Source organism: Oryx dammah, unplaced genomic scaffold, assembly GCF_014754425.2.
Source record: "Oryx dammah isolate SB20612 unplaced genomic scaffold, SCBI_Odam_1.1 HiC_scaffold_24, whole genome shotgun sequence".
In the NCBI taxonomy this organism is placed as follows: domain Eukaryota; kingdom Metazoa; phylum Chordata; class Mammalia; order Artiodactyla; family Bovidae; genus Oryx; species Oryx dammah.
Window position 1 is genome coordinate 61176622 of NW_024070208.1, and position 26864 is coordinate 61203485.

Here is a 26864-nt window from a genome sequence, read left to right on the forward strand (position 1 = left end):
ATCAAGTAAGTTACCAAAACTATTAAAAGCTACTTTTTTAAAGGTTTAAAATTATATTTCTCAGTAGAGTACTTCAATATTTATCCTCCATTAAGATTTTAATGACAAATGAAGAAAATAGATTTTCATATTCCTACATACACTTTATTCTCAAGTATTGTGGATGTCTATGCACTGATTTGGAGAAGGCAATGGCACCCCACTCCAGTATTCTTGCCTGGAAAATCCCGTGGATAGAGGAGCCTGGTAGGCTCCCGTCCATGGGGTCGCGAAGAGTCGGACACGACTGAGTGACTTCACTTTCACTTTTCACTCTCATGCACTGGAGAAGGAAATGGCAACCCACTCCAGTGTTCTTGCCTGGAGAATCCCAGGGACGGGGGAGCCTGGTGGGCTGCCATCTATGGGGTCGCCACAGAGTTGGACACAACTGAAGTGACTTAGCAGCAGCAGCAGCAGCAGCATGCACTGATTTACTCTGTATTCATATAAGCATTCATTCAGTAATTCAAATGATTCTATATGAAGAAATTCTGATTATCACTGCATATAAAGTGATACAAGTTTCTCATATATATTACCATATGTCAAACAGATAGCTAGTGGGAAGTTGCTGTATAACACAGGGATCTCAACTGGGTGCTCTATGACAACCTAGAGGAATGGGATGGGGTAGAGTGGGAGGGAAGTTCAAGAGGAAGGGACTATATGTATACTTTTGGCTCATTTACATTGTTGTATGGCAGAAACCAACACAACATTGTAAAGCAATTATCCTCATATTAAAACTTTCTAAAAAATGTTATACAAGTTTCTAACTTCAAAGAGCATATCACCAAAATTTTAATATATATACATATTATTTAAAAATTTACAGAAGGATTTTAGTATTCTTGTAGAAAGTGAAATTGATTTAATGTAGCTAATCACTGCAGATGGTGATTGCAGCCGTGAAATTAAAAGACACTTACTTTTAAAAATAATATTTTTAAAAATTGCTCAAGAAAAAGTTTTATTAGTACAATTGTTTCAACATTTTTATACGCTTGCAATTATTTAGAAATAAATGAAACAATTTTGTGACAATGTTTCAGTTTTCATTTTTTTAGATTCATTAATCATTACATATGAGTTTTTCTTTCTTTTGGAAGTGCTACTACCTGTACCTCCCCTAAGAATTCCTCCTCACACATGGAATTGAGAAATGCCATTCAAATGTGTCTAGAGCTTTGAGTTTTTCCAATAATTTTTCCTGGGTCATTATGGTAGCATTGTCAAAAAGGACAACTTAGGCCTTTATCTACATTCCTTGTATTTTCTGTTTTTTTTTTTTTCCCCCATATAAATTACATCTATTACCTATCACATATCTCTTTTCTACATCTCTGCTAATACTAGTGTTTATGATTTTTCTTTAATCTAGCAGCACATACTATAACACAAGTTCATTATCTATGGCATGAATGCATAATAAAACAATACAATGATTAATATTGTTTGAGAAGATAATATTTTATAGACTTTTAGGTCGTTCTTGTTGTCATATGTGTATATCTTTTAAAAAGCCCTCTGGTTAAGCTGTGGATAAAATAAAAACTATAATTTTATAAAATAAAAACAGCACAACATTTTTAAAATGTAGCTCTAAACTTTCCTTTTAATTATTACTCACTGTTACCATTTACAGAGCTGTGAAATATTATCTCTCTTATTAGCCTTCAGTGATGACAGGAGCTATATACTGAGTTATCTCCCAAAAGGTTTGCACAGACTGGCAGAAACAACCCAATAATTCAAAATGCTATTACAATGCACTGGAAGCTTATGTAAGCCATCAAGATTTAATGTCTTTTTTGCCACCTAATATTTAGCATTCTGAGCTTTTAATGAATGTATGTAGCTTTCTTCAGAGTAAAAAATTGAAATAGACATATTTTTTAAAAATCAGTATTTAATCAAATTTCTTTTACGTGACGTTTTTCTTTTTTTCCTAAGATTTCATCTCTAAAAACATTCCTTGAATAATCTTTAGTTTACTGTTGTGTTGTAAATTACATTTATAGAAATAAAACTGTTACTAAATTAAGAACAGATAACAATGTTAATTCTAATAGTCACAGTCTAGGCAATAAGATAATTATTTTCTATGTTGCTGTTAATTCATTCAATTGCCAACTGGCATTTACTTGTGAAAGGTACTATTGTAAACGTGATGATTCAGCACGTCATAAAACAGAAAAAGCACTACTTTCCTTGGCTGCTATTACAATAAATAACAGATAATAACATTAAGAATAAGGCAGCTTTAATCAATGTCACTTATTCTTTGAAAATGAGAAAGGTAATGAATTAAAGTGTGGAAATCTAAAACATCTGAATGCTGAACAAGGCTATATTTCTTCCATTTTACAAGTTAACTAAATCAAAGTTTCTAAAAACATAAGTTATGTAGTTATCAAGTAAATATAATTTCATATATATTAGTTATAACATTCCTCCTTTATTAATGTAACATTAAAGCTCAGTTCAGTTCAGTTCAGTCTCTCAGCTGTGTCCGACTCTGCGACACCATGGACTGCAGCACACCAGGCCTCCCTGTCCATCACCAACTCGCTGAGTTTACTCAAACTCATGTCCATTTAGTTGGTGATGTCATCCAACCATCTCAAGCACTGTCTTCTCCTGCCTTCAATCCAGTATCAGGGTCTTTTCAAATGAGTCAGCTCTTCGCATCAGGTGGCCAGAGTATTGTAGTTTCAGCTTCAAAATCAGTCCTTCCAATGAATATTCAGGACTGATTTCCTTTAGGAAGGAATGGTTGGATATCCTTGCAGTCCAAGGGAATCTCAAGGGTTTTCTCCAACACCACAGTTCAAAAGCATCAATTCTTTGGCTCTCAGTTTCTTTATAGTTCAACTCTCACTTCCATACATGACTACTGGAAAAAACATATCCTTAACTAGATGGACCTTTGTTGGCAAAGTAATGTCTGCTTTTTAATATGCTGTCTAGGTTGGTCACAACTTTTCTTCCAAGGAGTAAGGGTCTTTAAATTTCATGGCTGCAATCACCATCTGCAATGATTTTGGAGCCCCCGAAAATAAGTCTTACACTGTTTCTCTATCCATTTTCTGTGAAGTGATGAGACTGGATGCCATGATCTTAGTTTTCTGAATGTTGAGCTTTAAGCCAACTTTTTCACTCTCCTCTTTCACTTTCATCAAGAGGCTCTTTAGTTCTTCTTCACTTTTTGTCATAAGGGTGATGTCATCTGCATATCTGAGGTTATTGTTATTTCTCCCGGCAATCTTGATTCCAGCTTGTGCTTCATCCGTATTGGTGCTTCTCATGATGTACTCTGATTTAAGTTAAATAAGCAAGTTGACAATACAGCCTTGACATACTCCTTTTCCTATTTGAAAACAGTCTATTGGTCCATGTCCAAGTCTAACTGTTGCTTCCTGACCTGCATACAGATTTCTCAAGAGGAAGGTCAGGTGGTCTGGTATTCCCATCTCTTTCAGAATTTTCCAGGGTTCATTGTGATCCACACAGTCAAAGCCTTTGGCATAGTCAATAAAGCAGAGAAAGATGTTTTCCTGGAACTCTCTTGCTTTTTTGATGATCCAGCAGATGTTGGCAATTTGACTTCTGGTTCCTCTGCCTTTTGTAAATCAGCTTGAACGTCTGGAATTTCACAGTTCATGTATTGTTGAAGCATGGCTTGGAGAATTTTGAGCATTACTTTATTAGCATGGGAGATGAGTGCAATTGTGCAGTAGTTTGAGCATTCTTTGGCATTGCCTTTATTTGGGATTGGAATGAAAACTGACTTTTTCCAGTCCTTTGACCACTACTTAATTTTCCAAATTTGCTGGCATATTGAGTGCAGCACTTGCACAGCATCATCTTTTAGGATTTGAAATAGATCAGCTGGGATTCCATCACCTCCACTAGCTTTGTTTATAATGGTACTTCCTAAGGCCCACTTGACTTCAGATTACAGGATGTCTGGCTCTCAGTGAGTGATCACACCATCGTGATTACTGGGTTGTGAAGATCTTGTTTTGTACAGTTCTGTATATTCTTGCCACCTCTTCTTAATATTTTCTGCTTCTGTTAAGTCCATACCATTTCTGTCCTTTATTCAGCCCATCTTTGTATGAAATGTTTCCTTGGTGTTTCTAATTTTCTTCTTTGCATTGTTCACTGAGGAAGGCTTTCTTATCTCTCCTTGCTATTATTTGGAACTTTTCATTCAAATGGGTATATCTTTCCTTCTCTCCTTTCCTTTTGACCTCTTTTCACATCTATTTGTAAGGCCTCCTCAGACAGCCATTTTTCTTTTTTGCATTTCTTTTTCTTGGGGTTGGTCTTGACCCCTGTCTTCTGTACAATGTCACGAACCTCCATCCATAGTTCATCAGACACTCTGCTTATCAGATCTAGTCCCTTAAATCTATTTCTCACTTCCACTATATATTCGTTATGGATTTGATTTAGGTCATACTTGAATGGTCTAGGACTTCCCTGGTAACTTAGATTGTAAAGTGTCTGCCTGCGATGCAGGAGACCCAAGTTTGATCCCTGGGTCATGAAGATCCCCTGGAGAAGGAAATGGCAACCCAACCAGTATTCTTGCCTGGAGAATCCTATGGACAGAGGAGCCTACAGTCCATGGAATCACCTTGGGATACAAAATGAAGCAGGGCAAAGGCTAATAGAGTTCTGGCAAGAGAATGCACTGGTCATAGCAAACACCCTCTTCCAACAACAAGAGAAGACTCTACACAGGGACATCACCAGATGGTCAACACCGAATTCAGATTGATTATATTCTTTGCAGCCAAAGATGGAGACGCTCTATACAGTCAGCAAAAATAAGGCCAGGAGCTGACTGTGGCTTAAATCGTGAACTCCTTATTGTCAAATTCAGACTTAAATTGAAGAAAGTAGGGAAAACCACTAGACCATTCAATTGAAAGAAAGAAAAAAAGTGAAGTCTCTCAGTTGTGTCCAGCTCTTTGCGATCCTATGGACTGTAGGCTCTTCCATCCATAGGATTCTCCAGGCAAGAATACTGGATTTTCCAGGCAAGGATACTCAGTGTCCCCAACCCTGCACCAGTATATCTTGTGGAGAACTGGTCTCTTGCTATGAACCTTATGTTCTCGAGCAGAAGTGTCTGTCAATGGTGGCCTGCTGCAGGGTTGGGGGCACTGAGGGTAGCAATACATGCATGGAATCTTTTGAGTGAGGTCACCATTTTCTTCATTGTTTCCACCATAGTTTGGCCCCAGGTAAATAACAGGGAGGGAACATAGCTCCAACAATCCACACAAAATTGGGTTAAAAATTTACTGAGCATGGCCCCACCCATCAGAACAAGACCCAGTTTCCCCTTAGTCAGTCTATCCCATGAAGGATTTTCCATAAGCCTCTTATCCTTCTCCATCAGAGAGCAGACAGTCTGAATACCACAATCACAGAAAACTAACCAATCTGATCACATAAGCCACAGGCTTGTCTAACTCAGTGCAACTATGAGCCATAACTGGTGCAGGGTCACCCAAGATGGACTGGTCATGGTGGAGAGTTCTGACAAAATATGGTCCACTGGACGGGAATGGCAAACCACTTCAGTATTCTTGCCTTGAGAACCCCATGAACAGTATGAAAAGGCAAAAGGACAGGATACTGAAATAGGAACTCCCCAGGTCAGTAGGTGCCCAATATGCTACTGGAGATCAGTGGAGAAATAATTCCAGAAAGAATGAAGAGACAGAACCAAAGCAAAAACAACACCCAGTTGTGGATGTGACTGGTGATAGAAGCAAGATCCGATGCTGTAAAGAGCAGTATTGCATAAGAACCTGGAATGTTAGGTCCAAGAATCAAGGCAAATTGGAAGTGGTCAAACAGGAGATGGCAAGAGTAAATGTTGACATTCTAGGAATCAGCGAACTAAAATGGACTGGAATGGGTGAATTTAACTTAGACGACCATTATATCTACTACTGTGGGCAAGAATCCCTTAGAACAAATGGAGTAGCCCTCATAGTGAGCAAAAGAGTCTGAAATGCAGTACTTGGATGCAATTTCAAAAATGACAGAATGATCTCTGTTTGTTTCCAAGGCAAACCATTCAATATCAGTCATCTAAGTCTATGCCCCCACCGGTAATGCTGAAGAAGCTGAAGTTGAGCTGTTCTGTGAAGACCTACTAGACCTTCTAGAACTAACAATCAAAAACGATCTCCTTTTCATTATAGATGACTGGAATGCAAAAGTAGGAAGTCAAGAAACACCTGGAGTAACAAGCAAATTTGGCCTTGGAGTATAGAATAAAGCAGGGAAAAGGCTAATAGAATTTTGCTAAGGGAATGTACTGGTCATAGCAAACATTAAAGTAGAATTATTTAAATAACTGCATGAATCAAAATACATTTTTTTTTCTTTCTGTATCTTAATCGTGCACACAGACACAAATTTTCTTCATCTCAATCCTTTTTCCTTTCCCATTCCTTCAATCTCTTGCTTTGAAACAAACCATTAGGTCTTAACATCATGGAAGAGTTTGGAAGAGGTTTTTGCTGCATTTAAAAGGGACAGAGTTGGCAGAAAATGTGCTCTTCCTGTGGAGAAGGCAATGGCACCCCACTCCAGTACTCTTGCCTGGAAAATCCCATGGATGGAGGAGCCTGGTAGGCTCCCGTCCATGGGGTCGCGAAGAGTCGGACAGGACTTGGCGACTTCACTTTCACTTTTCACTTTCATGCATTGGAAAAGAAAATGGCAACCCACTCCAGTGTTCTTGCCTGGAGAATCCCAGGGACGGTGGAGCCTGGTGGGCTGCTGTCTATGGGGTCACACAGAGTTGGACACGACTGAAGCGACTTAGCAGCAGCAGCGGCAGCAGTGCTCTTCCAGCAGTCACCTCCTTCTCCCTGTCTGTAATATGAATGAGACACCTAAAGCACAGGAAATTATCTTATGACCATAAAGTTATAGTTAAAAAATAGTCAATATCCAAAGGGAAAAAAAAGGAAATGGTTCCAGATTTATGTTTAAAGAAACAATAAATATCATTTTTTTAAGGTCACTATTTACCAGACTTTAAAATATATATTTAAATATATATGTATGTTATAAGTATGCGTGTGTGTCTGTGTGTGTGTGTGTGTGTGTGTGTGTGTGTGTGTGTGAATTTCTTCCAGAAGTTAAACTATACATTGTAGAATTTATTCTTTGGGAGAAGCCAATACTGCTATGCAGAGTACATCATGAGAAACGCTGGACTGGAAGAAACACAAGCTGGAATCAAGATTGCCGGGAGAAATATCAATAACCTTAGATATGCAGATGACACCACCCTTATGGCAGAAAGTGAAGAGGAACTAAAAAGCCTCTTGATGAAAGTGAAAGTGGAGAGTGAAAAAGTTGGCTTAAAGCTTAACATTCAGAAAACGAAGATCATGACATCCGGTCCCATCACTTCATGGGAAATAGATGGGGAAATAGTGGAAACAGTGTCAGACTTTATTTTTTGGGGCTCCAAAATCACTGCAGATGGTGATTATAGCCATGAAATTAAAAGATGCTTACTCCTTGGAAGCAAAGTTATGACCAACCTAGATAGTATATTCAAAAGCAGAGACATTACTTTGCTGACTAAGGTCCGTCTAGTCAAGGCTATGGTTTTTCCTGTGGTCATGTATGGATGTGAGAGTTGGACTGTGAAGAAGGCTGAGCACCGAAGAATTGATGCTTTTGAACTGTGGTATTGGAGAAGACTCTTGAGAGTCCCTTGGACTGCAAGGAGATCCAACCAGTCCATTCTGAAGATCAACCCTGGAATTTCTTTGGAAGGAATGATGCTAAAGCTGAATTTCCACTACTTTGGCCACCTCATGTGAAGAATTCACTCATTGGAAAAGACTCTGACGCTGGGAAGGATTGGGAGCAGGAGGAGAAGAGGACGACAGAGGATGAGATGGCTGGATGACATCACTGACTTGATGGACGTGAGTCTGAGTGAACTCCGGGAGTTGGTAATGGACAGGGAGGCCTGGTGTGCTGCGATTCATGGGGTCACAAACAGTCGGACACAACTGAGTGACTGAACTGAACTGAACTGAACTGAATATTAAATTGGGTCAAATTAGACATATTTTAGTGTTTTTAAGAAACTGGGGAATTTTTTCCTCACTATTGCAAGTGTATAAGTATGTAATTGGTGCTTCCCTGGTGGCTCAGTGGTAGAGAATCTGTAATACTGGAGGCACAAGAGACATAGGTTCAATCCCTAGGTATGGAAAATCCCCTTGAGTAGGGCATGGCAACCCACTCCAGTATTCTTGCCTGGAGAATCCAATGGACACAGGAGCCTGGCAGGCTACAGTCCATAGCGTCTCAAAGAGTCAGACACAAATAAGAAAATACACACAGTTTGATTCAGAGAAACCTTTTCTAGGCTCTGAAAGTAATTATTAGGACATTTGAGGACCATCTAAATTCTTTTGGAGATCCAAGATGCTGTGAATATTCATGGGAAAAAAAGTGATGCAAAGTCATTGCCCATCATATTGATCACTTTTTAAATTAATTCAGTGTAGCAAAACCCTATATTAGTACACTTACTATATTTTCAATGGAAAGTGGCAATGTGAACAAAATTCTATAAATACCAAATTATTTTGTTCATTACTCCCAGGCAAGAACTAACTAGACAACATCAAATACAGGATGGCATATGTAAAAATCTCATTTTTCATACATTTCATGCTAAGTTCCATTCTGAGGAATAGAAAGATTTTGAAAGTATTTTCAAAAGCAAATGTTTTAAGTAGCAGGACACAAATGTTTTAAGAATGTCTTCAAATAACCTCTTCATTCCTTAAGGGAATTCCATTCTGGGAGAGTTAAAAGAACTTCATTAAACATGTTGGTAAACTTCTGTTGGAACAAAAAGACCATGGCACTGTGTGTGGCCTTCCTGGCTCCTGCATATAGATCAGTTTATTGAATGAACTGAACTACATTGGGTGCCAGCAAGAAACAACTTTCTTCTTTGGCAAAACTATCCTGGCATTTACTCTCTCTTGTTTTTCTCACCCAGGATGAAATATATGTTTTTGGCAGTAAACAGAACACAATAAATTGTCTTTTGTTCAAATCATAAAATACAGTCTAGGAAAATGTGAAAAATCTAAACTTGTTTAAGTGAAATTCAAGGCTATCCTGAACCAGAAAAATCACAATGGGAGCAAGAACATGTTTGGTCTTTTTTTGTTTTTTTTTTTTTCCTCACTTAAGGTCATCCTATGTTCTAGCAGTTTTGGGCTTCAACACATTTGGGAAAAGAGGACAGCATGCAGTATGGTATAGGACACATGGACAGAAATAGTTGACTCTTCACTTGTGGTTTCTAATTATGGTATGCTTCCAATTCTAATTTCTTTCTTTTGTGGGAGTGTTTTCTATAGGTTCTTCAGAAAAGCCTCACCAGTGTGATCTCTAGCTTAGAGTTTTCTTGATGTAAGCAATGACTGTCACAAGTGCCTTCTTTAAGAGGCATCAACTCTAGCTTCCTGCCTCAGTTCCTCATGTGGTCTCATGTGGCCAAGGAACATGTCTTGTTGTGTTGCAGTCTGGAAGAAATTGCCTTTCTCAAGCCTGTCTCCTATCCGCCTGACTAGCAGGTTAACAATCCACTTTCACTTCAACATCCTGCATTTCTCCTCCATAAATAAATTTCACAAAACAAAACAAAGAATAGATGCACTGACTTGCCTTTATTCAAAACAGATGTCCAACAAATATATCACTGATAAAGCTTAATAAAATGTATCTACAGATGATAATTGTAGCTCATATAAATAGCAAAGCATAGGTATCCAGAATCTCTCTCTCTCTCTCATCATCCATCTATCAATAAAGTGTGTGTGGGTGGGTGGGTGGGGGACATCTTATAAAGAATGAAGAGAAGTTATTAACTGACAGTGTGTAGAAAATGAATGAAATGATAAAATAAAATTAAAAATCTGCCGGGGTCCAGCCCCCATGGATCCAGGGAATTCGAAGGGTGGAAGGCGTTGGCGAGGAAAACTTATTTATTGATTGATATAAGATTAGATTAAGAAACAATAGTGTAGTAGGAAAATTAAGTGGAGAAAGAGGGCTGAATAACTTGGATTACGCAGACCAATAAAATTCCAGACAAGGAATTTGCACCATCTAACGTTGGGCCACTGGCACTCGCTTGAATATCTAAGGGTGCCTCGCCTTAGGCTCCCTTTCGCGCGGGTCTGAACAGCCAGGGCAAGTAAGTAGACTTGGCGAGCCTCCGTGCCCCAGATGGGAATTCAGCCTGAAATTAAAGTAAAGAGGAAAAGGAAAAAGAGAGAGAGAGACACGGGGGGAACCACTCCAGCGACTGGCTCCAGCCCCTATTGTCTAGAAAGGCCTTTTATACCTTTTTTTGTACATAGAAATCAATGGGTAATACAAAATTATGCAGTGTTAGCAGCCCAGACTGTTATCAAAACCAGGCTTTTCTCTCTGCATACCTAATTGTATACACAAGTCTTAGGTGATTTACATCATCTTCTGGCCAGAAAGGGCCAATTAACAGTTTACAGCCTTTTTTCTGATAAGGGTTTGTCAACCAGAAGACTTATTTGTGTTGATCTTCCCAAAGTCTGGTGCCACTCTCAGAAAGCACTAAATAAAGTTACATTCTTACATAGCAGAGATACAGCAACTTATAACAAGTAAAGGGAGTACAGTGATTTACAACAAAAGAGAAGCAATTAACTCAAAATTCTAGTGTTGCTAACATTAAAACTACTATATATCTTTTTCCATATCCCGTTTACATTGATTAACATCCTCTCAGGTGCCTAAAAGATAAAGAATATGGAGGCCTGGCAGCAATCATTGAGTCAACAGTGAAAACCCTCTACCAATATAAGTTTTAACTCTTTAGAAAAGGCTCTGTATCTTTAAGATGCTTTTAAGCTTTGTGCCTCTCGCGGTTGGGGGGCTGTAAACAATTCACAAGCTGTAAGAGGTCCGGGGAACCTGTTAGGCAAGCTAGAGAGCAATCAGAGGGGGTTTAACTGAAACATCCCTTTCAAATGCAGAAGACTAAAGTCCTGAGTTGACTTTTTCCAGAGAATGTCAGAAGAGTGGAAAAGCAGGCAGATTCTTATTTTTTGGGGGGGGGTACATGCTCAGGAAATGCCAGGGGGCCCCTGAAGTCTGATCACGGCTTGCATATGTCAGCTTCCTTCCTCATGACCTTGTCACGGGCTGGATTCCTCACACTGGCTTCCGGCAAAAATCCACCTCATTTGATTTCAGATAAATGAAAATTCTACTAATATGTATTTTCAAACACAGAAGACTTTAAGGTAAATAGTAAAATCAAATGATGACAGATTAAAAAAATAAGAATTGTCCTACTTGCTAGTGGGATATGTAATAAAGACTCTTGGAAAAACAATTTGCTAATATCTAGTAAATATGAACATATGCATATCATTTGATTTACAATTTTACTCCTTTATTTACATTGGGTTGGACAAAAAGTTCATTCGGATTTCTCCATGAGCTGTTACATGCATAAATACAATCTTCTGTATATGTCCAAAGTGAAAGGCCCAATAAGTGAATATTTATTACAGCATTATTTTCAATTACCAAAAAATATTGAGACACTCTAAACATCCATCAGTAGAAAATGGTATGGCTGAATTTTCAACCATAAATCAACATAAATTGAAGCATATCTACTAACATGTATTCTATTAAATTATACAGTAATGAGTGAAGAGAGTACATTTACTAAAATGTGATGTTATTTCTGATTTATAAATATATATTTAGCTAATGTTTAGGTAAATGTTAACATATACATGAAAAAAGTAAACATCATATTAAGAATGCAATAAATGTAGGGAAATAAAGGAGGAGAATTAGTTTGAATACTTCAAATATGACTGAAAAGCTTTCTTATTTCAATTGTAAGGAAATAAAGTTGACCCTTGAACAACTTAGAAGTTTACTGACCTTCATGCAATGGAAAATCCTGTGATCACTTTACAAATTGTTCTCTGTACCCAAGGTTCTGAACCTTCAGATTCAACCAACTCCAGATCATGTAGTACTGTGCTAAGTATTTATTGAAAAATATTCACATTTAAGCAGAATTGTGCAGTTCAAACTCATGTTCTTTGAGGGTCAGCTGTATTACAATATTTAAGCCACAGCAACATGGAATGGTGGATCATAATCACCCTAGCATAATTTGTTAATATACAGTATGCTTGAAATTATCTCAAGATAAAATGAATAAAATCCCCAAAATGATGAATGTAAATTCTCATGTAAGTTTTTTTATCTGATTTATTTCTCCATAAGAGTTTGTATTTATTTTACAAATTGAATATTTTTAAACATAAAGAATACTAGCATATTTTATTGTTAAGCATCTTATATATTGTATTTCCTCTGTAAATATGTATATTAGTTTTCTAGTGTGCTCAATTGCTCAGTCCTGTTCAACTCTTTGCAACCCTATGGATGGTAGCCCACCAGGCTTCTCTGTCTATGGTATTTTCCAGGCAAGAATACTGGAGTGGGTTGCCATCACCTATTCCACGGGATCTTCCTAACGCAGGGATCAAACCTGCATCTTCTGTGTTTTCTGCATTGGCAGGTGGGTTTTCTTTATCACTGTACCAGCTTTCACCAATACACAGTGGTTTAAACTGGCACACATTTCTATCTCATGATTCTCTAGATTTTTCTGGATGTTCTGACCAGGGTCTCACTGCACTAAAATAAAAGTGCCTGCAGTCTTCTTTCTTTCTAGATTTTCTAAGAAAGAATCCATGTCCTTACCCAATAAACTTGTCAGCAGATTTTATTCTCTTGCAGTTACAGGACCAAGATCCCCATTTTCTTCTGGCCGTTCCCTGAGCATTATGCCTAGCTTCTACAGATCAGGGCCTTTCTTGGTTCACAACCTCCATTCTCCAGGTTCAAATCCAGCAACAGTGGTAGAGTTTATCTCATGCTCCCAGTATATTTTTTGAATCTGGACAAGAATTTACTCATCAGAACATTCACCAGAAAATTTGTGGTGTGTAATGCACTATTCTATTTTTGAGGGACTGAATGACTACCCTGGCCTCCCCCAAATTCTTGTGTTGAAGTACTAACTTCCAGTGTAATAATGTTTGGAGGTGGGACCTTTGGAATTAAATAGGTTTACATGAGGTCATGGAGAAGGCAATGGCACTGATCCCTGCGTTAGGAAGATCCCGTGGAATAGGTGATGGCACCCCACTCCAGTACTCTTGCCTGGAGAATCCCAGGGACGGGGGAGCCTGGTGGGCTGCCATCTGTGGGGTCGCACAGAGTCAGACACGACTGAAGCGAGTTAGCAGCAGCAGCAGCAGCTCATGAGGTCATGCGATTAGGGATCTTACTATGGGATAAATGTCCTTGTAAGAAGAAGAGAGACCAGAACTCTTTCTTCCCCTTGTCTCTTTCTCTCTTCTCTTTCCCTCTCTGCCATTTGAGGGCTGAATGAGAACATGGATGTCTGAAAGCCAGGAAAAGATTCTCACCAAGAACCAAATCTGCTTGTTCCTTGATCTTGGACTTCCTGGCTATGGAACCATGAGAAATGTTTATTGTTTAAGCCATCTGGTTTATGGTATTTTGTATAATAGCCTGACTGTTTTCATTCCAGTTCCATCTGCCAAATCCAATGATTTTTCAATTTCATACATTTCTACACTAATTTCATATCTTTCTTCACTTTTAAGAGGTAGTTATGTTTGTTGAAGAGGCCTAATCTTTCAATTGTATTCTTTTATTGATGCTTTACTAACTGTTGCAGTTGTCCACTTTTCTGTTGCTTTTGATGCATATCTTTACTTAATTTTACTAAACTGAATGCTGCATCATACTTTGGAGACTTTCTAAAAGTTATTTGTAATTCAAAAAAAGATCTCTCATGCCTTAAACCTCATCCTTTCTATGAGATAACCTGGGTAAATGGAGACAGGCATTTTATGATATTGTAGAATATTATCAATATAAAATGAAGCATTTATATTTTCATTCGTAAATAATTTTTTTTTGTGTGTGTATGAAGTTGCTCAGTCATGTTTGACTCTTTGCGATCCTGTGGACTGTAGCCTACCAGGCTCCTCCATCCATGGAATTTTCCAGGCAAGAATACTGGAGTGGGGTGCCATGCCCTCCTCAAAGGGAATTTTCCATACCCAGGGATCGAACCCAGATCTCCCTTATTGCAGGTAGATGCTTTACAATCTGATCCACTAGGGAAACCCAATACTTGGCTCTAAATTTATGTCCAGTATAGTTAACTCAAAATATACAGTTTCTTTTGTTCTCCTTTTATACTATATGGGGTTTTACAAATAAATAAATATTCAATTGACAATGAACTCAGTTTTAAAATCACAAAAGATATTTGATATGTAAATTGAAGTTGGTAACATCATGAGTAAATTTGCACCCCTAGCATAGATATTCCACTTTTTAAATAGGATATATTCTGGAAGAGTATGATTAGATCTTTTAATAATCAGCACATTATGATTATATGAGATTATTGCCAAAAGTATATTACTGGTGAATACCTAAGCTGAATTCTTATTTCCTAAGAAGTGCTGAAATATGTTAGGCTTGCTTAAGTCTTGCATTTTAGCTTTCCAATTTTTCAAATTATTCTTTTTCTTGTTTTCTAAATGGAGAGCATTTGAGTGGCAGCTCAATTGCATCCTCTGCCAATCAATCAAATATACATTTCATATGATGACTAAAAGGATATTGCATATATGACATGGGAAATCAGACTGGAGCTTATGGGAGCACAGGGAAATAATGAATAGTATGAGATGGGGTAAATGATATTGTAATGGTTTTTGTGAATGCCAGCTTCAATAGATCAGGGTATGTTACTCAATCATTGTGAAATAGGCTGTTCCCTATTTAAGAAAATAGGTCTTATTCATTTAAGATATATTTAATAGGATTATATGACATTTTAAATACATTGTTCTATAGTATAATTTTAAAAACATTTTTATTCATAAAATGTGTTAATAAATAGACACTATAGTCCTTTTTTATCTGGTAATAACATTTAGTTGAAAAATTCTGATTGATTTTTTCTTTATAAAATGATAGTTTTTATCTAAGAACTAAATGAATGTATAGGTACCTGCTTGAGAAATGTTATTGAACAAAAATTAGTACAAATTATAAATATATAAGAGGATTCCCTGATGGCTCAACAGTAAAGAATCCTCCTGCAATGCAGGAGATGCAGATGTGGGTTTGATCCCTGGGTCAAGAAGATCCTCTGGAGGACAAATTGCTACCTGCTCCAGTACTACCAAGAGCTACCGATTCTTGCCTGGAGAATCCCATGGACAGAGGAGCCTGGTGGGTTACAGTCCGTGGGTTGTGATCCAACTGAGCACACACACACAAAAACGCATAAATTTCAGCTTTTACTATTATTGTCCATTTAGAAAGCTGAATGGACTTATTCATTTGATCATTCTTATCATCAAAATTTATATCAATGTTTTTACTTTACTTCACTCTACACAATTAATATATGTCTTACCAAGTTTAGTCAATTGTTTTGTTAAACTGGATTAGAAATAGGAGCATCAATATTTTCTTTAATGCTTTTACATATTGGGTGAATAATTTACATTACTAAATATTTATATATATTTAAAGTATCTTGTAGTTTCAAATTTGTATAAAATATATTTTACATGAAATTTTCTACAAATATGAAAGTTGTAAAAATTGTATTTTAGTTTATTATTTATATAAATTGCATTTTTATATTATTAAAAATTAATTTTTCAAATTTAACAGTATGAAGTCATTTCACATTTAGGTAGAAAACATCAACTGTTCATTTAGTATACATACCATCATTTAAAAAATGTTAGCAAAAATGAGTATTTTGTTATCATTTTGACTAAGATACATCTCAATATCACTCATGACACAGTACCAATTTAAATCTCTTATCCTTACAAAGACAGACTCATTTAAAAGTGGAAACTTTTCAGCACAATAGTAGGAGTTTACTATAGATTGTAAGTTTTTCCAATTGCATTTTTAGCAATCAATAATTCAATGAGTCCAATCTCTTTGCAAAAGGACATATTTATTGAAAAGTTTTCCTCAAGTGTCAAGAGACAGAGTAAATATTTATAGCACACCTAGTAAGATTTTACATAAAATATCAACTTCTTTAAATATAAACAATGAACAATAAACAATCTAAGTAACTAACAATAACAATAAAATATAAAGTATAAAAGTTTAAAATAACAATAAACAATCCAAGTAGTTTAAAAAAGAAAATGAATAATTTACAATGTTGCATGGAACTTAGAAGTTCTATTTAGCCCCAGACACCATAGGACAGAGCCAAACTTTGAATTAATTAAAAACATGTTAATAATGTATTAATTATTTCTTCCTACAAAGTTAAAAATTTTTGATATGAAGATTCATGAAATGAATTATTTTTAGAATATTATAAATGTATATTTTTTACTGTTTAAAAATTTTTATTGAAATATAGTTGTTTTGCAATATTATATTAGTTTCATGTTTATAATACAGTGATTATTTATATATATATATCAGTATATATATGTATATATATGTCATATGGTTTCCCTGATAGCTCAGTTGGTAAAGAATCTGCCTGCAATGCAGGGGACACTAGTGTGACTCCTGGGTTGAAAAGATACCCTGAAGAAGGGATAGACTACCCAGTTCCATATTCTTGGGCTTCCCTTGTGGCTAGCCAGTAAAGAATCTGCCTGCCATGTGGGAGACCTGGGTTCAATCCCTAGGTTGGGAAGATCCTCTGGAGAACGGAAAGGCTATCCACTCCAGTATTCTGGCCTGGAGAATTCCATGGACTGTATAGTCCATTGGGTTGGGAAAAGCCGGACCTGACTGAGCCACTTTCACTTTCATATATGTCATATATATATTCTTTTCTCCATTCTCTTCCATTATAAGCTTTTACAAGATATTAATTATAGTTCCCTATGCTTTACAATAAGTCCTTGTTGATTATCTGTTTTATATATAGTAGTGTGCATATTTTAATCACAAACTCCTAATTTATCCCTCTTCCCATTTGATAACCACAAGTTTGTTTTCTATGTCTATGTTTGTTTTCATCTTCTTTATACATTCATCTGTCAGTGGACACTTAGGTTGTTTTTATGTCTTGGTTTTTGTAAATAGTGCTGCAATGAACATTGAGGTGCATATATATTTTCAAGTTACATTTTCTCTGAATGTGTGTCCAGGGGTGGGATTGCTGGATCACATAGTAACTTTATTTTTAGTTTTTTTTTTAAAGAACCTCCGTACTATTCTCCTTGGGCTTCCCTGGTGGCTCAGAAGGTAAAGAGTCTGCCTGCAATGCAGGAGACCTGGGTTCAATCCCTAGGTCAGGAAGATTCCCTGGAGAAGGAAATGGCAACCCACTCCAGTATTCTTGCCTAGAAGAGCCCATGGACAGAGTAGTCTGGTAGACCATATTCCTTGGGATCACAAAAAGTCAGACACGACTGAGCTACTTCACTTCTTCACTTCTTCTACTATTCTCCTTAGTGGTTGTACAAATAGATATTCCCATGAACAATGAAAGAAAGTTCCTTTTTCTCCATACCCTCTCCTGTATTTTATTGCTTGTAGATATTTTTGATAATGTCCATTAATGACCGGTATGAGGTAATATCTCATTGTAGTTTTGATTTTCATATCTCTAATAATTAAAGTTGAGCATCTTGTCATTAGCCTTTGGTCATCTGTCTTTGGAGAAATGTCTTTTTAAACTTTCTGCCTATTTTTTGGTTGGGTTGTTGCTTATTTGACCTTGGACAGTGTGAGTTGTTTGTATATTTTGAAGATTAGTCCCTTGTCACTTGAATTATTTACAAATATTTTCTTCTATTCTGTAGATTTTCTTTTTGTCTTGTTTATGATTTCCTTTGCTGTGTGAAAACTTTTAAGTTTAATTAGGTTCCATTTGTTTATTTTTGTTTTTGCTTCCATTACTCTAGGAGATTCAAAAAGGTATTGCTTAGATTTATGTCAAAGAGTGTTCTGCCTATGTTTTTCTCAAGGAGTTTTATAGTATCTGGTCTCACATATAGGTCTTTAATCCATTTTGAGTGTATTTTTGGTCATGATGTTAGAGAATGTATATAATCATACACAATATTATGTTTTCTTCATAAATTATTGATTTCAGTTTTTGGAGACAAAGACAAGGTTTTACTTTTAAATACAAAAAGAAAACACAGAAGAGTGTATTTTTATATTTTATAAAATAATTTGGGCAGTTTTAAAAACATTATGCCAACCAAAATAACAATTTATCCTCGAGGCAAGGCAAAGAGAAATTTTTCTTTCTGTATGTCAATGGAGGAGACTGCTAATTTGCTTTTTGAGCTAATCTGTTCAGGAGTTGGCAGACTTATGCTCCTGGCCAAATCAATATGACCCCTGTTTTGTGAGTTAGGAATGTTTTGTTTTATTTCAACATTTTAAAAAGACTGATTTTAAGTGATTGTGTAAGCCCTTGTAAATGATAGTCTCAATTTTGTTTCTTGGTCTATAAGCTTGATATATTTACTACCTGGCTCTTTTCAGAAAATATTTGTCAACCCTTGGGACCTGAAGCATAAAGTGAGGCACTGTTTAAAGATTTAAATCCATATGTTGACATGTTTCTGAAACATCTTTCCTGGATTTTTAAAAAATTCATGTAAAACAATTGCAAATAAATATTTGCATCTATTTTGTTGTTTTTCTTTGTTATTGTCCATATCTGAATGGAATATTTATTTCCCTCTGTTAGTTGTAAAGCTGCTAGAGAAGTAACATAATGAAAATATCATTTACAAAAATAATTAAATGATAAGTACATATAGAATGATTGGATTCATGAATTTAAAAATATAATAGCTTTTTAGTGGCACCCAGGGATTAAAAAATATATTTAAAGCATGAAAATGGTTATCAATCAATGCAATGAGGCAAAATAGTGTTTAATAAAGTGATGATATAATGTACACAAGCAAGTCATCAAGGATGAATAGACTATATTATCTCAATACATACCTGAAGTCTTTGGGAATGCATGATATCAAGTTGGGTTAACTTACAGGTGCATTGAAATTTGCCACAAAACATAAAAATATAACAAGTATCCCAATATATCATTGGAGAAGGCAATGGCACCCCACTCCAGTACTCTTGCCTGGAAAATCCCATGGACAGAGGAGCCTGGTAGGCTGCAGTCCATGGGGTAGCGAAGAGTCGGACACGACTGAACGACTTCATTTTGAATTTTCACTTTCATGCACTGGAGAAGGAAATGGCAACCTACTCCAGTATTCTTGCCTAGAGAACCCCAGGGATGGGGGAGCCTGGTGGGCTGCCGTCTATGGGGTCGCACAGAGTCAGACACGACTGAAGCGACTTAGCAGCAGCAGCAGCAGACATAGTGGGTGTGACAAAATGTATTCTTGTTCTTGAAACTACTTTTTGATGTTAATATTTCATATCTTTTGCAAAATCAGTTCAGTTCAGTTCAGTCGCTCAGTCATGTCCCACTCTTTGGGACCCCATGAATCGCAGCACCAGGCCTCCCTGTCCATCACCAACTCATGAAAATACAAATAAGATTAGTGTAATCTCACTTTTAAAGGATTATTGTAAGAAAATGTAAATTAAAATATTCTTTTTCTAAAGCTTCAATGAACAACTTATTGCTTTTTATTCTAGAAAATTTACTAAACCTTCTTTCTGTGCATCTATATCATTTTGTACATTGATCTGCTTGTGTGTAATTTCAATTATTGGTAATGAAAGTGAAAGTATCGCTCAGTCCTGTCAGACTCTTTGCAACCCCATGGGCCATGGAATTCTCCAGGCCAGAATATTGGAATAGATAGCCTTTCCATTCTCCAGGGAATTTTCCCAACCCAGGGATCAAACCCAGGTCTTCCACATTACACGTGTATTCTTTACCAGCTGAGCAACAAGGGAAGTCCAAGGATACTGGAGTGGGTAGCCTATCCCTTCTCCAGGGCATTTTCCCAACCCAGGAATCGAACCAGAGTTTCCTACATTGCAGGCAGATTCTTTATCAACCGAGCTATCAGAGAATAGATAATGGTAAAATGATCATCTTTTGAGACTGGATTTCTGGATTCCAATCCAGAGTTCAATTTCTTAGTTATATGAGCTCGGAGAAGTTATTCAGTCTCTCTGTTCCTCAGGTTTCTCATCTGTAAAATAGGAATGTTTCATATATATGTCTGGTATAGTTGGTATATAAGGTGAAGAATTTATATTCACTACTTACTTACAACATGATACTGCTCAGAACATTACTCAGAATCACAAATTGTATTTTGACAGATATGTGTGTAATTTTTATAGTATAATGGTATATCATATGGCACTCCTCTTAAATAGTATAATATGACTATATTATTAATAATATGGTCCTTTCACTTATGATTGTCTTGGAAAGAAAATTCTTTGGAATATCAATGACAACCATTATTTAAAATAAATGTAATATATAATATAGATATTAATATTTTGGCAAATAAATGTTTAAAATTTATGAGATCATTTTAAAAATTTACTGAAAGTTTACTTTCACTCTTGATTTCTTGGTTTTACATGAAACTTGAGCTGTCCATAAAACAAATGCACCCAGGCATAGAGCACACTTGTAAATACTATTTTTTCACTATTATGTCAAGAACACCATTAGGAAAATTAAAATATCAAAGTATCAGACATATGTTTGCGAAACTATCTGATATGCTTTGCTGCTGGAAAAAAAAATAGGTTTATGTTCATGAAATATTTGCATTTATTTTCACAGTACATTTTAATTCTTTTAATGAAGATAAATGGCTATTCTCTTTGTAAATATAAATTTAGTGATAAAACGTAGAATAAGTTATTAGAAACTTCCAGACATTTGCTTCATTAAAGGTAACATATATTTTTGAAATTATTTTAACTTTTTAAGTTGAAGTAAGTTGATTTACAGTGTTTCAGGTGTATAGCAGAGTGATTCAGAATATATTCATTCTTTTTCAGATTCTTTTCCATTTAAGGTTATTACAAGATATTGAATACAGTTCCCTGTGCTATACAATAGGTCCTTACTGATAATCTATTTTATATACAGTAGTATTATATATTAGCCCCAAACTCCTAAATTATCCCATTTGTTAACTGTAAGTTTGTTGTCTATGCCTGAGTCTACTTTTGTTTTTTTAAGTCAGTTTATCCTGTGTTATCTTCTTAGATTCCACATAAGAGCCTTATAATATGTTTCTTTTTCTCTTACTTACTTCACTTGCAACTGAAAATGTAAGAAGTCTCTCAGTTGTATCTGTTTGTGACTCCATGGACTGTACCCCACCAGGCTCTCTGTCCATCAAACTTTCCCAGCAAGAATACTGGTGTGGGTTGCCATTCCTTTCTCCAGGGTATCTTCTCAACCCAGGATTGAAGCTGGGTCTCCTGCATTGCAGGCAGATTTTTACCATCTGAGCCATCAAAGAAGCCCCTGGTACATAATATCTAGGTTCATCCATGTTGCTGTAAATGGCATTATTTCAGTATTTTATTCTTTTAGAATTAATATAAACTCATATGTATATATATATATTATATTATATATATATATACTGAGTCATATACACATACATATGTGTATGTGTATATATATATGTATTAGCAAAGTGATTCAGTTATACATACATAATATATATATTCTTTTTCAGATTATTTTCTATTATGAGTTATTATAAGATACTGAATATAGTTCCCTGCAGTATACAGTGAGTCCTTGTTTTTCATCTATTTTATATATAATAGTGTATATATGCTAAACTCAAATTTAGAGTCTAGTATTTATTATTTGTAGACTTTTTGATGATGGTTTTTCTGACTGATGTGAGGTGATACCTCATTTAGTTTTGATTTGTATTTCTCTAACAATTAGTGATGTTGAGCATCTTTTCATGTTCTTATTGGCCATCTATATCAATTCTTTGGAGAAATGTCTATTTAAGACAATATATTTTTAATACTTGTGGCAACATGATAACTTAGCGTAGTGAGGGTTGGTTAAAATCATGGTTATCTTTCTCATCTTTCATATTGACACTCTTGTGTTGACCTCAAGTTGGGATGCCATATTAGTTAAAGAGAAGATTGAATCAATACAGTAAAATTTTAATTTTACTGGTTGGGATACAGTTTTCTGTGTGGTTAAAATAAAATACAAAAAAGGATACCAAATTTGAAGATTCCCTGAGAAGACAAAATCAGTTAAAGATACATAAGTGAAACAATTTAGCTTAGTCTCCAAAATAAGGGATGTGTAACTTGGAATATTTCTTTTAAATCCCTCTGCAAATCATAAATGAAACTATACCTCCCTACAAATTAGCATGTGGTAACCACTTTCAATCAATCTCCTATCACTATAAAAACTCTATTTATAGCTGATCATTTTATAGAATAAACAGTCTTTGCATTCTCACTTCATTGTCTGACAACAATATACCTCTAAGTCTCATTCAGCTTTTGATTTCAGAGTTCCCAGTTCACAAACCATTCTTGTATGCACAACAAATTCTTACCAAATACTGTAATAAATGGAGCTTGAAGTGGTCCATTTTCAGGGCAAAGTAGCTGGCCTTGGGTGGTAAATCATTAACAAATGGTTTTCCCCTCAGAGCTAGCTAGTTTTGTCTTTGAAAATTACTGGCAACTTAGTCTTGCTTAACAGCTTACACCTGGAGAGACCCTAAGCTAACCAGATGGTTGGGAAGGGATAAACTAAAGTACTCATTGAGAAATGGAGACTCAGGATAGGAAGGAAGAAGAAAGAATACACTATGAGACTTAGGGGACACCTAAGGAAGATTGTAACTCCATAGTGCTCAGCCACTGAGAAACTGGGGAGGGATCTGTGTGCCAGGGAATAGGAGTGCTTGCTGTAACTATCCTGGGCATGCCTGCCCACCAGACATCTGATCACACAAAACCCAATTTCCCAAGACCGTCATTAAAGGTCTCACTGTCGCTGTGCTTCCTGTCTCCGAGTTCAACCCTTGGTTTTGCACTGGTGAGCACTTTCTCACAAATACCATTTTGCTGATGTGGTGGTTTTATTTTTAATTTTTCTGTATTTGTGACAGTGTTAAGTCAAATTCTTCTATGTCATAGATTTCTGTTTTAAATTTTCTTCTTATTGAAATTCAAGCTCATACTTGTTTTCACCACATTGACAATGAGAACATTTTAATCAACCAGTGGTCATTTAGGCCACCACAATTTCAGTGTACTAACATAAACCAGTACACCTGAATTGCACATAAGCAACACAAGAGAAAATCTTAATAATTCATCACATTAATACAACAGGAAAGTTATTTACTTATCTTTGCAGGAGTATAGTTACTTTTTTCAGATATGTCTTTCCATCTGTATGAAAAAGGTATTTTTTAGTATATGCTTTCCTCTTTGTAATCGAACCTCTAATGATTGCATCTCTGTTCCACGCCACATTCCTCTCCTTCTTAACCATGCATTTGCAGGTCAGTCATCCTGCTTCTGCCTGCTTCTCCCCCCTTCCCACCCCATCTGTTTTAAAACCTCTTCTTTTCAACCCGCTAACAACCAGTGTCCTCAGATATGTTTTCAATACTTTTCTGTTCAGGAGATCCTCTCATTGCAATGTCTAAACCTTTGCTATTTTTCTCCTTTTCTGCACAGTCTCTACTTGATCTTAGACCAGGCATAGGCTTTGTAGTTGGCTCTTCTGGTTTCAGATATTTACTTTCATAGTTACAAGCAAAGTAATCTTCAATTTACTGTCTTCCTCCAACCTATGATGCTGGCATAAGTTTTGAATGGCTTTCTGACTCTCCTTATAAATTTGTATGTTTTGAAGTATTAGTGAAAAAAATTAGGCAGCCTCTGTTACCCTACAAGAGTGGGCAGATCAGCTCTAATGACAGTCCCACTAAGGCTGTTCACAATGTGAATAGGTAATTTAATAATTGAAAATCAAATGGTACTGTCAAAAAAGAGGAAAGAATGAATAATTTTGTCTAAAACTGATAATGAACCACTACATATATTGATACTATTGTCAGTTATTGGCTAAAGTATAGCTATAACTCAATTATCTAAATTCAGGACACTGCCATTTGACTTCCATTATTCAAGTGTTAAAATCTGCCCCACCCTAACGAGCACTCCCCACTTCTAGTAGACTGCATAATACTAATGAATCACTGGTTCAACCGTGGCCATCCCTATGAAGTTGAAGCTATTTTATCAGTCATTTCCTTTTTTGTTAGGTGATTTTTATTCTTCTCTTAGACTTCCATTAAAGTGGTTCCAACACACTACATGGTGAAGCTATTAAAAATAATTCTTTCAGTGTCAAAATTTAGAAAGTCATAATTGAGAATCACTTCTTACTTATTCTGTATAAAACAGATACATTTGAAAGTTGAAAAGAACTAATTACCTATCTGTCATTCTAACCTTTGAAGTTGAATGGTAATTCTCATTCGTCTTTTTTACTGGCAGCCCACAATATTCACTTTAAGAATATTTCTAGATTTAAAGTTAAGTGTGAGATGACTTTTCTGATCTTTATGCAGTATGAAAAAGAATGAGGCCCCGTTAAGCTCTGTGTGGCCTTCCCTGGTGGCTCTGTTGGTAAAGAATCTGCCTTCAGTGCAGGAGACCTGGGTTAGATATCTGGGTTTGGAAGATCTACTGGAGGAAATGGAAATGGGAACCTACTCCAGTATTCTTGCGTGGGAAACCCCATGGACAGAGGAGCCTGGTGAGCTCCCCACTATGGGGTCCCAAGAGTCAAGCACAACTTAGCAACTAAACCACCATGATCACCACTAAGCTCTGAGTGCCTCTATCAAAGCAGTTCTGAGTGCTTCCAATTTGGCATTTCTTTTTTATTTTAATTCTATTATTCTACCTGTACTGTACATCATAGTCAACTTTATTTAAAGCTCTGATTCAAATATTATGTGCAACATTAATGGGATAATTCTGTATAACTTGCTATTTTTTATTTTCTAATGATTTCATGCTACCATGAATTTTACTCACAATAAATAAAAGGTATAAATTCAAGAGGAACAGGGTTTGTTTTGGAGAGAACATAGGAGAAGGGAGAGCCTGAATAGGAGTAAAGCATGGGGTAAAAACCTTGAACATCAGAAAAGTCAGTCACAATACAGGAGACACACATACATGTCTCAGTGGCTGCTTTGAGAAAGGATAAGAAGGGGAATAAAAGATGCAGATCAGAGTTGACACAATCATTTGGAAGATTTTGTACCTGTTGGAGGAAAACAGAGTAAAGAAAGAAGAAACACAATTTATTAGTTTTAAATATGGATATGCTCCCTAAATATATGAACCAATTTTTAGAAACAGCATAAGGAATTCATATGGCTTTAAAGTATTTGTTTTTTATTTGCAGGGAAAAATGAACAAATGAATGACAAATTTCAGGTAAAATTTACAAGATTTATCACTGTACCTACATAGCCTCAAAAAATGGAAGATTATCTGTCTTTGTTTCTGTCTGATTTGGTTTCATTTTGGATTTTCTTCCATCTACGAATCTGCTGTTTTTCTCTTCTTTGTATGGGCATGATGCTGCTCCTTACTTGCCTCTCTAAATCAGGTTTTAAAATCATTCACATCTTTGAAGCAGAGTGACAATATACAGCATTGACGTACTCCTTTTCCTGTTTGGAACATCAGTTCAGTTCAGTTGAGTTCAGTTCAGTCGCTCAGTTGTGTCTGACTCTTTGCGACCCCATGAATCGCAGCATGCCAGGCCTCCCTGTCCATCACCAACTCCCAGAGTTCACCCAGACTCACGTCCATCGAGTCAGTGATGCCATCCAGCCATCTCATCCTCGGTCGTCCCCTTCTCCTCCTGCCCCCAACCCCTCCCAGCATCAGAGTCAGTGAGCCTCAAAGGCTGGGCAATTAGAGTTGGGAAGAAAAGTAACACTGTTGCTCTCCAAATTTTTAAAAGCTAAATATGAAGAAGCAAAGTGTAGAGTTATAAAGAAGTTTTGGAGTCATCATAACTCTTAATCTCAATTGTCTGTATTACAACATGAAAGAACTTGGGTAATGTATTTATTTTATATAATTTATTTTTAATGATTGATATAGGTAGATATTTGTTGATTCATTCATTCACTCCTTCAACACACATGTCCACTTTTTCACAAAAAATAGAGTTAATCAAAATAGGCATGCACCCTGACTCCCTATGTTCACTGTACAAAGAACAGTAACATTTAAGCAACCTAACTTACAGGAATAATATGAATAGTTAAATAGACAATATTTTAAAAACATTAAAAATTCACAAAAGGTCACATACAATGTTAGAGGTTCTTGTATTTTAAGAGTTGTATTTTCTTGAGAACAACTGTATTACTACCAGTGCCAGCTACATAAAATGCAGGACTCAGTATAAAATAAAACTGTGGGAACCTTCATGTAAAAAAAAAAAAAAAAAGGAAAAAGTGCCATTACATTTTTCTCTCTTTCTAAGTCTCTCTTATGACTTGTAATTTTGATTTATTTAATTTATTATTTAACAGCATTCACCTTTGCATATGAGGACACTTGTTGGGTAAATGCAGATC